The sequence below is a fragment of the Chamaea fasciata genome, unplaced genomic scaffold (assembly GCF_029207755.1).
Source record: "Chamaea fasciata isolate MVZ Bird 193981 ecotype frontalis unplaced genomic scaffold, bChaFas1.0.hap1 SCAF_2, whole genome shotgun sequence".
Taxonomy (NCBI): domain Eukaryota; kingdom Metazoa; phylum Chordata; class Aves; order Passeriformes; family Sylviidae; genus Chamaea; species Chamaea fasciata.
This window is the reverse complement of record NW_027094087.1, coordinates 5,171,907-5,187,181: the sequence shown is the minus strand read 5'-3', so window position 1 is coordinate 5,187,181 and position 15,275 is coordinate 5,171,907. Positions and strand designations below refer to the sequence as shown.

Below are 15,275 nucleotides of genomic sequence, written 5' to 3'. Positions count from 1 at the left end.
CACAATCATCCCTGAATCCAATTACATCTCCTCTCCCCTTTCCCCCACCCCACCCAACGAAACAATACAGGCTAAGCCGTGCCAGTGCCAATACTGACACACCTCTACCAAAGCAGGGACAGAAATCACCTTTTCCCTTGAAGAGGAAAGCAAAAAGTGAACACCAGTACACATTACGATGGAGAGAATGTATCATAAACACTGCTCAGAGCTCTATTCCTTGAAACCTTCAATCCCAGCTTGGAAGGGAAGGACAGCCTTGCACACCATTGCTCAAGACTGCAAGAGGCGCTCCATCCATCTTTTAGGCTACCCAGATACTGCACTGTTATTCCACTCCCTAGTGCCCCACCTCTGCTGCTCACCTGCACAGTCTTAGCCCTGTCAGCACAAGGCAGTTTGCTTCACAGTGAATTTAATAGCAAAAGGCTGAGAGCAAGCACACAAAGCAGCTGCCACAGAGTAACAAGATGCAAATGCACATCTTAGTTTACCTTTCAGTTAAATATTTTGACCATCCCTGTACTTCTGCAAACCAGCCACCATATTACTGTACTGCAAATAGAAAGTTTAAAAAAAAAAATCAAATTAGCTAATTCCTACTTTATGGCCTTAAGCTGAAGAAGCTGGATAGTGACAAGTGGTCAAGTACTTGGAGGTACACAGCACTATGGCTATTCCGACAGGAGCAGCTGCAGTTATCACTGATTCACTTCAGTCTTTTCTCCCTCTTTGAGAAGGAGAATGTGGAGAGATGAAATAAAGACATACCAAGTAGATAAAAGTATCAGACTTGTGGCCTGACTGTGACATGAAGCATTAAAGGCAAGAAACCTTTCTCTGCATACAAGAAAGAGCACACTGCTATTTCCCCCCATGGCCTTTCTGAGACTGTCAGTCTCTGCTGGACTGAGGGTGGTGAGAGCTCAAAATCAGCATGGAAAAAGAAAAAAGGCTGGAGACTCGCTGCTGCAGAAAACAAATGATAACTCTGAATGCAAGCTGAGCCTGCACCCTGAATTGTGTCTGTGACAGTGGAGTGGGTAAGGAAGGAGAGAGAGTGGAATAAGAGATTTCTCAGGGAAGAACAGAAGCTTTAGGAGGAATCAAGAATAGCAGCAGCAGGAGGTATTTGAGCAACCACTGATCCTGACAGCCACCAGGAAGCAAACTTCTGCAAGTGCATCCATCAGTGGATTCCCTGTGTGACCTGAGAGGTGGGGCCAGGCAGTGAATCAGCCAACGCGCTCCTTCAGCACATTTTTACTGGGAGGGCGCCTCCAATTTCTCAGACCCTCATTCAACCACATGAGAGGGAGAATAGCTGCACTGGCAAAAGGTGACTCCACTACACCCAAGAGCTACCACTGGCTTTCATCACGTGCTGCACTTACCAGTTGTGTTGAGCATTTGCTTATTTTACACACTTGCAGCTGTGCTGCACGTTACTTTTTAATAAGCTGCTGTTTAATAAAGTACTTGATTACACACCTTGTTGATAAGGAGTGCAACTGGGAAACAAGGAGGACACAGGAAGTGTTAGTCAAAGCTTTTATTGAGCTGTCAGCCTTCCTTAAGATCACGTAAAAGCAAATAGATAAAGTGACATGAATATTCTACACCCCACACATCTCCCTATGACACTTGAGGATATAGAGACACAAGACACTTCAATCCCTTGAAGCAGTCCATATTTCTAGACAGGGCTCCCTACCAAGGGCTAATAAATACACCTTTAAATCTGCCTCCTAGCAAAAGCTGTCCTCCTCATCTTTTCCCAGGATTGGATAAAGCACATGCCGGTCACACTACTAGGATTGAACCCATCAGCATTCAAATAGTCTGTCAAGAACACAACCTTACCTTCTGCACACCACCTCTGTACTAGACCCAGGAAAGCAACTTCAACCAGCTTCAGCCTATCCAACTCTATCCCTTCCAGCACTTGCGATACAGCTGAAAACGAACTCCAGATAAGATATGAATAATTTTCAGGAGACAACTTTCCTGTTTCATCCCATGGACACCAGGTGTCCATGTGCTCACTGGCACAAAGGAGGCAGCACTGACTGATAGCAAAGGCATGGATAGACTTGCACTTATTGAAATACATTTGTGCTCACCTTCTGCCAGGTCCCTCTGCCCTTTTTTTTAAAACAAGGGCAGAAAATACCTCAGGTACCTTCAGATACGTAACTTGGATACCTAAGGGTAGGTAGAGATAAGTTGTTCCTCTATGGTGATTAGATAGCAACTCTCAGTCAGTCATCAGTTTCTAGATGGTCCTAAGTTATCCTGAAATAGTATGGACTTTCCTGTGTTTATGTCATAACAGTAAAAAATGATACACAAAGTTCTCACAGTCTCCCAGAGAATTCCATCTTACCACATCAGAGAAATCACTGCTGTTCCAAAGTCTGCACAGCATTATCTCTCTGCTCACAGTCATATACCAGAAATTACTCTCAATAAACAGAATAATCAAGAACTTGTAGCAAAAAAAGTTGAGGTGACACAAATGTGGGGGCTACACAATTGCCACCAGGCAGTATTGCAACCTCCACAGGGAAAATACCTTCTCCTGCACATGTGGTGTGTAAGCACCTCTCTGCTGAACTCAAAATGAATCCGTTATTGCCCACAACTACCTCCAGGCCCAAAGCACAGAGAAAGGGGCTGAGCAAAGACAGTCTCACCTAAAATTAGCACCCTGAAGACCAACAGACACAGACAGGGAAAGGGTATGCAAGATTCTATGCCATTACATGGAAAGAGGTTCCCTCGAGTTGCTTCATTTAATGGAAGAATTTAGAACCAGAGAATAAGTCTCCCAGAAACCATAAGAATATTTAATCAGGCCCATGCAAATGCAGTACAGTGTGGTCACACAATGCAGCTCGGCTGAGCCTACCTGTGCCTGCCCATCCACGTCTCTCAAATAAGACAGGACAGACACCCTTCCTCCCATACTTCCCCAAGCCCCTATCACCACACACGTGGACCTTTCCCAAAGAACAAATCTCTCCTGAAGTCCATTCAAAACAACAAAGGCCACAGAAAACCCAATCTTTTGCTCTACATCCTTAAAATGTGCAGTGAAGACAATCACCGACAAAGCACAATACAAACCCAAAGGCTCAGAGAATTAAGTGTTCTATGAGTTACTCATGTCACTATCCCCTTTTCTGAGAAAATGGTATCTCTAGCAACTATTCTCTTCCTTCTGACAAGTACAGGGATAACAAACAGTAGCCATGATATAAAGGCTGTATAAGTAATCAGTCTTTTTAGGTACTTTAAAAAAATCATTCTAAAATAGTCTTTTGCAACAGACATGTTGCCTGCTACTCTCACAAGTTAAGAGCTGTGAATAACACTAAGACTCCTTGTCAAACAGACAACTGCATGTCCGTTAAACTTTATTTTCAATGCATTTAACAACACTCCAGTGCATCATTAATCCAGTGGGGATGCATGGCTGTCCTAGACAGCTTCTGACTCTGTTACAACTCCTTCCCCCAAAGTTGTGGAGGAGACAGACACTTTTGGATGCTGGTGATCAAATTCAAGGTGTACACAGACAAACACCAAGAGTTTTCCAATTTCCCATCTGCTATTATGTAAAAAACACTTGAACTACTTGGTTCACTCGGGACTGGAAGAAGCTCTTGGCAGATTCTGACACAGTTCCAGAAATCAATCTGGGGAAAAAGCCAAAAGAAAAATTCTTTAAAAAAAAAAAAAAAAAACAAACCTCAAAGCCTAAGCTACAGCTATCTGCTTCTGTACAGGAACATGATGAACACTTCCCCTCGGTGTTCCTGCCATCTCAGCCTCAGCAGTGGCACTGGCAGGTGCGGGTCAGCCGGGGCGACGGTGACACGGCCGCGCACTCTGTCACGACATGGCGCTGACCTCAGCTCAGCCCCGGCGCAGCTGCCAACATCACCGCAGCTCCACCTCTGTTAGCAGTGCTGGGAGCAGTCTGTGTACTTTGCAAGTGGAGTTTGGAGCTCCCTATGTGGAGCGTCGCTTACCTGAGCGGCAGCCGGGCTGCCGTGGAGTTCCAGCTATTGTTAACGCCGACAGAGATCAAAAGCTCCAGCAATAAGGGATTTTTCAAGAAACATTTTAATAGTGTTTCCCTACTGTATGACAGGCTTCTGCAGCTTTCCATAGCATGTCAGCAGTTAATAGCATCAGTTAGCATTGCATATAGGAGTCCAGTGGGTAATGAGAGTCCTCCATGGCCTGCTTTTATAGCTTTGGCTTCTGTCAAAACTTCATTTACTTTACAGGAGTTAGGAGAAGCCACAGGCAATCTCTTTCCCCTTACTTCTCTGGGTTTATTTTTTCAAAAATTTAAGTAGGGACATCAGCATGAACAATCACAGGTAAAAGACACCTGTGTCAAGCTTGCCAGCAGTCCATTCTCTAGAAACTAATCTGCTGAAAAGGGCTGGGGGAAAATACACTGAAATACTGGGTGGGGAGACAGGACCAAGGAGACAGAAGTTTGTTCTTCTACACCACACCGCTTAAACAAAAGGCTTGGGAGAGAAATAAGTCACCAATCAGTTTAGCATGGAAAAAAAACCCAAGTGCTTTTTCCTTCCCTTTCAGCATCCCTTCAACAGGCTTCCAGAATGAAAGATAAGAAGCAATCCTCAGGCATAACTCCTTGGGCTGCAGTCTTGTCAGTTTTCATAAGCTAAGTGGGGCTGGGATGGGTCAGTACAGGACAGAGCTCCTCTGAGAAAATCCCAGTGCTACAGCAAGCAGTAATTCCCCACTCGGCTGCAAGGGGACATGACACACGACACCAGTCGGAATTGCTGGGGGCCAGCCGTACACTTTCCTTCATGTTAACCTTCACCTTTACAGCTCTGTGGTCTCTCTCCTCCCAAATGAGCACTTTTCCAAGGCCCTCCTGAGCATCACTTCCTTCCAGCAGTGCCTGCCAGACCAGTTTTCATCCAGGACTGCCACCACCAGCCATTCCCCTCTGCTCGGCTCCTTCACACGAGCCCTCCTGCTGCTCTCAGGCACCTGGGGAGCTCAACACCACAAACCCGGCATTCCCACGGGAGCAGAGCTGGAGAGTTACTACATCCCCTGCAGCTTACTGCGGGTAAAATGTGTGCCAGGGTGTGCTTGTCCCTGGTGCACTGAACCCCTCACTACTTTGATTTTAGACCCACATTAGGCATGTGAAAGGCAGCACGACCCTCAGTCTCACTGAGTGCAGTGATTCCATACTGGCTTCCCAGCCACTAAAAGCAGGATCTTCCACACAGCAATGACTCTTCTAAGGAGTAAAGCACTTCAAAGAGCTCCAGCAAGCAAAAACTGCATGTACACAGTACTCTACGATGCTACATGATTATATCAAAGCTGCTGGGATGAAAAACTGACATTTGATAAATAACATGAGGTCACCTCAAAGATCTCAGAACACTGCATGTAAAACTGTTATTTTGACAAGAAATTAAGCAATTGTATAATCAGGTCTATTATCAAATCTAGTGCTTTGACACGATCTTATAAAAGTACGAGGAGCATGCAATTCCAATTGCTGCAGGATCCTCCCTCACTCCACACAAGATGTAGGCATTTAATATTCCTCTAGTTAGCCACGCATGTACAGCACAGCCTAACGCACTTCAAAGTATTTACTGTGCTGTATAAACACAGCGCTATTTTCAAAGCCTCATAACTGTCAAATCAAAGCTGGCTTTCACTAAAGCATTCAGAAGCATTTCTGTTGGATGGTGGCTATTTGCCTGACAGCTTCAACCTTCTATCCCCCAACCACAAGAAGGTTAATTTTTTTTTTTGTATATATGCATATATATATAAAATTATTATTTTCAAGAGGCAGAAGAAAGTGTTTTCCTGCTAACGAGCTGTCAAATCATTTTGACCTGAAGTTTTTTTTGCTTTTTTTTTCTCATACATACATATAAAATGTGGTGGAAAACTTCCATTCCACTAGAAGTCCTGAAAAGAGTTTCTCCATACATAGGGCTGCCTCAGCTGTCCATTGTAGCAGCTGTCCCCGTTGGGGCTGTGGCTGCTCACCTCAACAGGCTACAGCTTTGTTTTATATTACACTGCAAATACATTTCTAATCAATCCTCAAACAAATCCAGATTGGTACATCGATAAAACATTGCCATTTCACAGGCAGTGGAACAGTGATATCAAGACACCTGAAGGAGTCAGTTTAGCAAAATGCAGAAAGCAGAGCTCTGAGCAACCAGAAAAATGGTCTGCACTGCTTGATCTCACCCAGTGTTTTTATCAGTGAACCACTAAACTAGAATTTTTGTCCAGGTCTTCACAACTCTGTACACACTGCAAAGGTGGCAAAGATAGCTTGACACAACATACACGGGCAGACTCACAGACTTAAAGCAATTTGTAGAGCGTAAGTAACATGGTCGAGCAGATAAATCACAGGCATGTTAAGAGCCAAGCTCTGCTCTCGAGTTCACCACCAAATCCAAGCAACCCTGGTTTTAAAAGGGCCCATGGGCCCCAGCCACCCTGCTGATAAGGTGAAACAGATATCTGCACCCTTTGTTCAGAAGGCAGAGAGGACAACCACAGGCACACGGGAGACCATCCAGTGACAAGGTGGGTCAGTGATTTACAGCTCTCCTGCTCTGCTACGATGCAGACAGAGCCCCACCAGAAAGCCAAGGAGGAAAAACACAGTGGCACTGCTTTCTTAAGAGGCCAAACAGCCATAAAAACAAGACACCCAGCTCAGAGTAATTGCCAGTGCTAGGAGTTGAACGGGCAGCTGTGTGGCTATCTGTTCCTGAACAACAACTGCTCTGAACTCAATACAGAAAACAGCAAGTTCTCCCTCGATTCCATATGCAGCTGAATTATTGTGTATATCATCCACTCTTTATGCCATCTGTACCACTAAGGAGCACTTAAAACCAGCATTGTTTTCAAGACTACAGCACCCAATTTTCAGTGAAATCTCAGAGGACATTGCTCCATCTTTCTTTGTTGAAAGAAATCATGTTAGTGGTAAAAGGCGCTTTCCTTTTTCCTTCCTTTAAAAGATTTCATTGATTCTGCCTAGGCTTTAAAAAACAAACAGGCCAACCACCTCACAGTTCCACTGTTCGTCTCCCTTCCCTATTCCACAAGCATCTTCTTGGAGGCTAAACAAGGAAAATCCCATTTCTGCCTTTAAGTCTGTCTGAAAAAAAGGGATCTCTCTAAAGAGATAACATTCATTCTTCAGACATAGCTAACTGCAATTTCATAAGCGTATTTAAAATAAATTCAATTAGTGTTGTCAAAGTAGATCAAAACCAGAGTGCTCAGATTCAACTCCGCAGAAGAACAGATAAGAACAACCTAGAGAAGTAGGAGTAAAGAAAATGTAAAAAGTTGTGAAGCAGCAGTTCACTTCACCATAGCCACAGTTCAGTAACTCACCCCAGATTTCAGGATGGTTGACCAGGGTCCAACCAGAAGCCTATGGCACATCTCACACACTGGTTCTCAACCAAGTTTCCAGACAGGAGTGTGAGAACCCTGCAGCAAACCTAGGCACAACAGGCTATTCCATCCCTCCCTTTCCCAATATAGAAGCACAACTGCTAGAGCAGAATAAAAAAGAAGGTTTGGACCACAGGCTTAATACCTCTTCCAAAATTTCCACTGTCACTGATTACAATAATTGAATATTCTTCATATTCTTAAAGACATCTGATGCTTTTTAACTCTTGTTGAATTCTTGCTCCTCAGCAAGATTCTCACAGCGTGAGTTTCACTGCTTAATTGCAACCATACTAAATAGTTTATCTACATGTTCTGTATCATCAGAAAGTCTTGAGGCAGCAGAAACTCTTCCACAGCGAAGCCACCACACTCTTCTGTTGGCCCTGCTTACAGCTTCCTAAAGAGGGCTTCTCTTTTCATACCTTGCATGTATGTTCAGAGATGATTTTTGGCAAAAAGAACAAGGTAAGCTGGAGGAACTGTTCTCAGGCAAGAGAAGCTGTAACAAACAGGTGTAAAAAAAACACTTAGCAAGTTTAGCAGACTCTTAGGGGTACAGTTAGATGAGCATTCCTTTTGGCAGCAACGCCAGCTTAGAGAACTGCTGGTACCAATATTTACTCCCACCCCTGCACCACACTGTCTGATGTGCCCATGGCCAAACAGCAAACCAGTTTGGCAAACTGATGCAGGCTAAGTATCATCATTTCTTTGCCAGGCTACTTCTGATCCAGATCAGCTCCCTGATCCGTTCCAGCATCCAGCTGCTCCAACAGCAGCACCAGCACACACAGCAGGGTGGTGCAGAGACAAAACAGATGAGCACCAAGGACTCCTCAAAACCCAGCTCTAGCACTGAAGGAAGTGCTCACAGAAATAGGAACAGAGAGCAGCTCGGCCCACAAGTAAGGGTGCAGTCACAAAGCACACCCCTGCTCCTTCAAAAACATAAATCAAAAGTTAACTCTGGAAGAGTTCACTTGGATTCAGCACATTAAATGTCACCTATTGTTGCTAACCAGTGTTTATGAGCCTGCATGGTCTTAAAGGCAACCCTTCAGAAATTTCCAAACAGATCAATTTCTTTTGTTCAAGTTCTTGAAGATTATCTGGACTTCCTAATTATGAATAAAGTTCCTGTTCTTCTGGACTTGTATAGCTCCCACTACAAAAGAGGTCAAGCTCCAAAACAATTAAACTTTTACAGCAGTAAAAAAAACCTAACAGACAAGTAAGGGTACGTAGGGGAAAGCTCTTTTAAATTCAATAGGCAGAGCAGTGCTTGAACAAAAATTCAGCAGTGAAATCTCCTTCCATTCACAAATTGCTCTGAAAAACTGAGTTAACACCTTTATTTTGCCAGCAGGAAGACTAGAGGGACTCCAGCAGAGCTTGTAAGCAGGAAATCCAAGCCCACAGCAAAACTTGCTGGGTTAAAGGACTTCATATCTATGTAAACAGACCACAAACCTTAGGGAGGCACAGAGATTTCTGTGAAGTCCAAGGCCACACAAACGAGTTAGAAGGATTTTATGAAGGCTGCCTGCATTGCTATGAAGAAATTCTGACAAACTTCTACAAAGCAGAAGAGAAAAAGCCCTGCAAGGTAGCACAGCTCACATTTAAGATAGGGATTAGTTGGAATAATCACTTGGGTGTAATTGCTTCACAGGATAAAGTTGTTGCTGTTTGGGGTTGGGGTTTTTTCCTATTGAATTTATAAAAGACCAGCAAAATTCCTAAGCCATAGGCACAGTTTCTGAGGCAGGAGAATTGACACGGCGTGTCAGGAACTCAGAGGAAAAAAACAACATCTAGGAAGAAACACGTAGAAATAGGTATGGGGAGTCAGTGTGCTGCAGAGTAGCAAGCCTTTGAATAGCTGGGAAATATGGATCAAAGGTACTCCATTCTTATCCACATCAAACATATAAACTGCTCAGAAAAGCTGTAGTATATGAATATTTTAGCCTTGTGGCTTACAGTCGCCTCAGTTTCTATATTTGGATATTTGGTGACAAATGTAGCTTGGCTGTGGACTAACCCTAACTGAAAACAATCCAAGTACATGAACTGTAAAGATGAAATGCAAGATGGGGGGAAGGAGGGGGAAAGCACAGGGAAGAAAGAGTCCACACCCTTTGCATTCATAATATCCAGAAGAGATCTACAAAGCTTCTGGTTGTATGACCAGAAAACTATTTATTCTCTTTCACATTAAAATTCAGGTCCTGCCTAGCTTAGAAGATTGTGTTGACCAATAAACAAATTAACTGATCACAAGAGAGAAAAGCAAAATACTTCCCCAAAACAAACAAGGAAAAAAAAAATAGCATACAAAAAGATGGTCACAACAGTACCATCACAAGCAAATCACAATTTCTCCCAGAACGTCTTTAGACATCTAGGAGCTAAATAATCTGTATTGGGAAAACTACACTGGGAATTCATAAACAGAACTTCTACCAAACACCACAAAAACCAAGTGCATAGGCACAAAATACATCCCCGAAAGAATTTATCACGTTAACCTGACCAAAGATGAGCAGCTGAATGGGAGGGGGACTTACACAAAAACTTGTTTAGGGTGGGTTTTTTTTTTGCTTGGTTTTGTTCACACTTATTTAACGTCAATGATTGATTAACATTTTGGATAAAGGAGGTCTTTGTTAGTGATTCAGCATCTCCACCCCTTCAATTAAGGTGTTAAGAGTTCACACAAGTGCAGTGAGACCCAAGATCCCCAGAACCCTCTCCACAATAAAATCCCGACCCCCCCCAAAAAAACAAAAAAAACCACTAAAAAAAACCCCCCAAAAAACAACAACAACAAAAAAAACCCGCAACCGCCTCACTGAGAAAATTCCAAAATCCCAAAACTAACATCGTTGCTAACTCCAAGTCAAAAAAAAGAAAGATGCCTTTCTTTTGTTGTTTGAGGAGAGGCCAGCAAGGGAGACAGGGAAAGAATATGAGCCCTTGAGCCATTTTTATGCACTGAGTAAGAAAAAAAGGACACATTCATTAAAAATAATCTCTTCGGAGATCACTGTTAAAAGAAAAAAAAAAAAATCCACACCGCGCAACAGAGCCGTCATGCCAACTCGTCCAAAATGGCTATAAAACCTCAGGAAAACAACCCCTGTAGCTCAGGCAAGAAAGCAGATCCCTGTGCCATGGGATGCAGGCGTGTGCACTCCTGCAAGCACAGCTCCTCTGCCGTGGGGTCGACACAAAACGACTGTGTGTGTGTGCGTGTGTGTGTGTCCCTGACCAACTTCCCGGGTTCCACACCTGTAACACCCCACTTCAACCAGAAATTGGCCAGCACAGACCTCATGGGAAGCGGGAGAGAGGTAAACAAAAAGGAGTGGGAATAAAGCTGTTTAAGTATGTTAATTCTTTCATTTGATTTCATATAATGCCTTGCCTAGCTTTCCAATGGTTGTTATTGTAATATATCGAGCAATCACTGATCAAATAATCCAACAAAACAGAAGGAAAAAAAAAATCTGCATCACTTTTTTCTTCTCATGCTTTCAAAGCTTGATACATTTAAGGATGCTTCAGAGCATCCTCTGTCTGTGTGGGCTTTTCATAGAGAAATCAAGGACAAAATACTTTCAAGGAAAATAAAAATGTAACTGGAACCCCTAAAAAGAGAGAGAGCTGTCTCCCCCGCTTCCTCCAACTGTGTTTTGACAGGAAAGCAACCAGTCACCAACGGGGAGGCTTAAGGAGACAAACTTGACTTGGCACAACCCTTTCTTCTCTGCCCAGACCAAGGAGAAGGTGTTATTTCACCAGGTAAGGGCTACAAGACTTGATGTTCCCCTCCCAAAAGTGAGGTCCATGGTTATTCCCAGAGCAGCTTCAGAGTCCACGTGAGGTTTGGCATCTGAAGAATAAATGCATCTTCCCTTTAACCTTGGTGGGCTTTAAATCACCCCACAACCAGCTCCCATCTGACACTTATTTCATTCTTTCTTTGCTGCATGACAATTTTCTGATTTCTCGTGTAGTTTACTATTAAACCACTAATCATGTAATCATCCCACCTTAATATTTTACACCCAAATAACAACCCACAATTGACTGTCACATCAGATTCTTCCCATCTGTCTCCTCATGCTTTGTCTACCCTCCCGGAGTAAAATCCACTCTCCGAATCCCAAACATTCCATCTTTAGTGGCCTTTTTAGACCCATCACCTACACACAGAACTTGGGGACAGGGAGATGAACAACACAAAAATACAGGGTTCTCTCTCATCCTAGAAGTGGAGCCTTGCTGCCTGCACACATCCACCTGTCCCATCATTTCCCTAAGCATTTGGGGTCTCCACCATTTTTTTTTTCCCCTCATCATCCAACCCTTAACCTCATGAAACTTCAGATTAAGCCTCTCATCCCCCTTTGCAGCCAGCCAGAGCACAGACTCTCTCTCATGCATACACACAGAGCCTCTCCTCTACCTAGTAGGAATCCTTCCAAATAAACACATTTCCCCTGCCTTGACAGATACTGCTCTTCCCCACAATCCCCATATACAAGATCCCCTCCCACACTTAGTATCCCACTTACTAGTTTGATACTACAGGGCTTAGCTTCCCTGGATTCCTGCTCCCCTGATCTACCTACAGTGCTTCCCAGCTCTGGAGCCCTACAATTTCCCTCATGATCATGTGCAGCACCTCCCTCATGCTGAAAGCACTTCCTACCCCATATTCTGGTTCCCAGTGCTTCCCCAGTCCCACTCCCATATCTCTTTCTTACAATGACTCAGGTCCCAGCTCCTCACATGCTTCCCTTCATGTACCACTCTCCCCAGCAAACCTCATTTCTTTATCCAGCTCTCCACATTTTTTTCCTGTAGACGCCCATAGTTCAGTTCTTCCTGCACCACAGCCCCCCATCCCTTCCTCACAGCCCATCCCAGGTGATCTAATATCCCACACAGCATCTCCCACCCTCTCACTGCGTGTTTCACCTTGAATCCCACACCCTGCATCCCTACTGGGGATCTCTGTGCCCCAGCCCCTCACTTCAGCTCAACCACAGAGTTCACACGCGCAGCTCCCGCCCCACTTCTACACCGGCTTTCTTCTCCTAGGAGTCTTCATTCCCAATCCAACAGCCCCTCCCATCCTATGTCCCAGCCCCTCACTGAGATTGGAATCTCACAACCACCTCTCGAGTCCACCCAACACTGTCCTCTTCGACAGCACGGCCCCAAGGCGCTTGCACACAGCTCAGGGCAGCACAGACCAGCCCAGTGCTGCACCGCACAGCCCTGCACACAGGGGAGCCCCAGGGCCCCCGGCGCAGCCCAGGGCACCCCACACACGCCTCCAGAGCACAGAGAGCCCCAGCGCATCCCCCGCACCACCGAGCATCCCACACATCCTCCACCACCAAGCACAGCTCCTGGAGCATCCCATGCACCACACTGAGACCCAGGACGGCCCACACATCCCTCCTCCCAGCACATGCCCTATGGCATCCCATACATTCCTCCCCTATATCGCAGCCCCCGGGGCATCCCCTGCACCAACACGCGAGGCACAGCATTCCATGTGCCGCTCCAAACAGCGCAACCCCCAGGGCTCCCACTGCACCCCAAAGCACCCCACTCATCCCAGCACAGCTCCCAGAATATCCCCCATGCCCTACACATCCCTCCGTGGAGCACAGTTCCTGCAGCATCCCCTGCTCCCAACACATCCCTCCATGGAGCACATCCCCCAGGCGTCCCCTGCTCCCCACACATTCCACGGAGCACAGCTCCCGGAGCATCCGCTGCTCCCCACACATCCCTCCACGGGGCACATCCCCGGCTCCCCACACATTCCACGGAGCACAGCTCCCAGAGCATCCCCTGCTCCCCACACATCCCTCCATGGATCACAGCCCCCCAGGCACCCCCTGCAACCCCTGAGCTCCCCTCGCCGCCTCCTTTGGGGCACCCCCGGGACCCCCCCAACTCCCGAACTTGGGGCGGGCGGTGCGGGTGCCGGTGCCCGGTGCCCGCCCCGCACTCACCGCGCTCAGCCCGGGGCCGGCGGGGGCGGCGCGGCGGCTCCGTCCCCCTCCCGCACACACACACAGGCTCCATTGTCCGCCGGCGCCTCCCCCCCCGCTCCCCGCGCACATGGTACCGCCCAGCGCAGCCCCTCGCGCCCGCTCCCCCCGCCCGCTCCCCCCCCCGCCTTTTCCCCACACCGGTTCTTCTCCCCCCCCCCCCCCCGCGCCCCCCCCCTCCCGCCGCGTCCCGCAACCCGCGGAGAGAGGAATGGTACCGCCCGTCGCGCGCGCCCCGCCCCGGCAATGGTACCGTCCGCTACTCACTCGGCCGGCGGCGGGACCGCCTCTCGCTCCCCGCGCCGCGCAGTGGTCTCGCCCGGCCCCCCCGCCCCGCCTCTCCCCAGCCAGAAGGAGGGGACTGCGGCCCTTCCCCCTTTGCCGCACGGTGGTACCAGCCGGGCTCTTAAAGAGACAGGCGCCGCTCCGCCGCGCGGCCCCGCCCCTTCGTTAACATGGCCCGGCCCCCTCCCCGCGGCGGCCACGCCCCCTCCTCCCCTTTTAAAGAGACCGCGCGCCCCGGGCTCTTCTTAAAGGAGCCGCCTCCCCCGCCTCATTCGCCCCCACCCCAAAGTCCCCTCCGCGGAGTCGGGCGCCGAGAGTCCCCGAGGTTCCCCGGGCGGCGGGAAGGGCGCTCCCCGCGCTGCCGGTGCCCGGCAGGTACCGCAGGGGAGGCGCCCCCGGTGGGGCCGGGGAGGGGCCCTGGCGCTCCCCCTGAGGCGGCGCGCGCGGGGGGCCCGCCCCCACCCTGCGCCCCCCCCCCGGCGGCGGCACCCCCTAACGGAAACGGCGCGCGGGGCCCCTGAGGGGCCGCGCGATGCGGGATACGGCGTTCGGGATGCGGGATACGGGATGGCGCCGCCCGGCCACAAGCCGGTGCCCTGCCCTCCCTCCTCGGCACCGGCCTGCCCAGGCCCACCCCGATGCCGGTGCCGTGGTACCCCCGGCCTCAGCCACGCTGCTCCCCGCGAGGGCGATGCCACGCGCCCTGGGAATCGCAGCCAGACCGATGGCACAGCCCGGGGGAGCCGCTGGACCATCGTGGAGCGGCCCGGGCCGCTGGCACATGTCCCTTCCACACGTTTCTGAGGAAGGCGGGATGAGAACGGGGGGAATTTGTGGAGGAGAAGGGCGTCCCTCCTCCCCGGGGGCTGAGCACCCCGACTGCCCACCCGCCGAGTGACCCGAGGGCTTTCTTCTGATGAGAGAGAGCGCCGGGATAAGCAGCAGCTTGGAACTGAACAGGGAGGGACCAGGCAGTAATGGCAAACAGACACAACCTATCAACTCCTAAAAATGCTCAAGGGCCCCATCCTGGACAAATGCTCCGTGTTTGGGGGATTAGACATCAATGTAGTTTGGTTTCAAACTGGCAGTGAAGAGTTTTGAAGATCTGTAGCAATCCCCCGCCCTTTTCAGTCTGAGACTTACTCTGTGAAAAGACGGCTTTCAACATCCACTAATCCTTCTCCTTCACCTCCACAAAATGTTCTTAAAATGGGCGATCTCGTGGCTGTAAGGAAGAGGTTTCCAAGCCACCGGTGGCACACCGATGCAGCCGAACAGAGAAAGTCAGGGGATCAGTTTTGCTTATCCACGCTGCCTGAATAACCTGTTTAGCCAATACTACATCAGTGAAGAGAAATGCAGTGTCCTCCCTCCCCC

General features: G+C 48.2%; 1 protein-coding gene across 7 annotated transcripts in view; it reads right to left on the bottom strand.

Annotated features, from left to right (window-relative positions):
• The window catches only part of BCL9 (BCL9 transcription coactivator), a 30,054-nt gene extending 16,081 nt beyond the window's left edge, over positions 1-13,973 (bottom strand). For 2 of the 7 annotated variants that reach the window (XM_066208232.1, XM_066208254.1), the window contains exon 1: positions 13,878-13,972. The gene's annotated coding sequence lies outside the window, so the exon portion shown is untranslated. Of the gene's footprint in view, positions 1-129; positions 448-494; positions 588-12,519; positions 13,418-13,571; positions 13,696-13,877 lie in introns of those variants that run through there. The other 5 variants (XM_066208266.1, XM_066208235.1, XM_066208253.1 and 2 more) reach the window with 5 other exon arrangements.
• Positions 13,974-15,275: the final 1,302 nt, after the last annotated feature.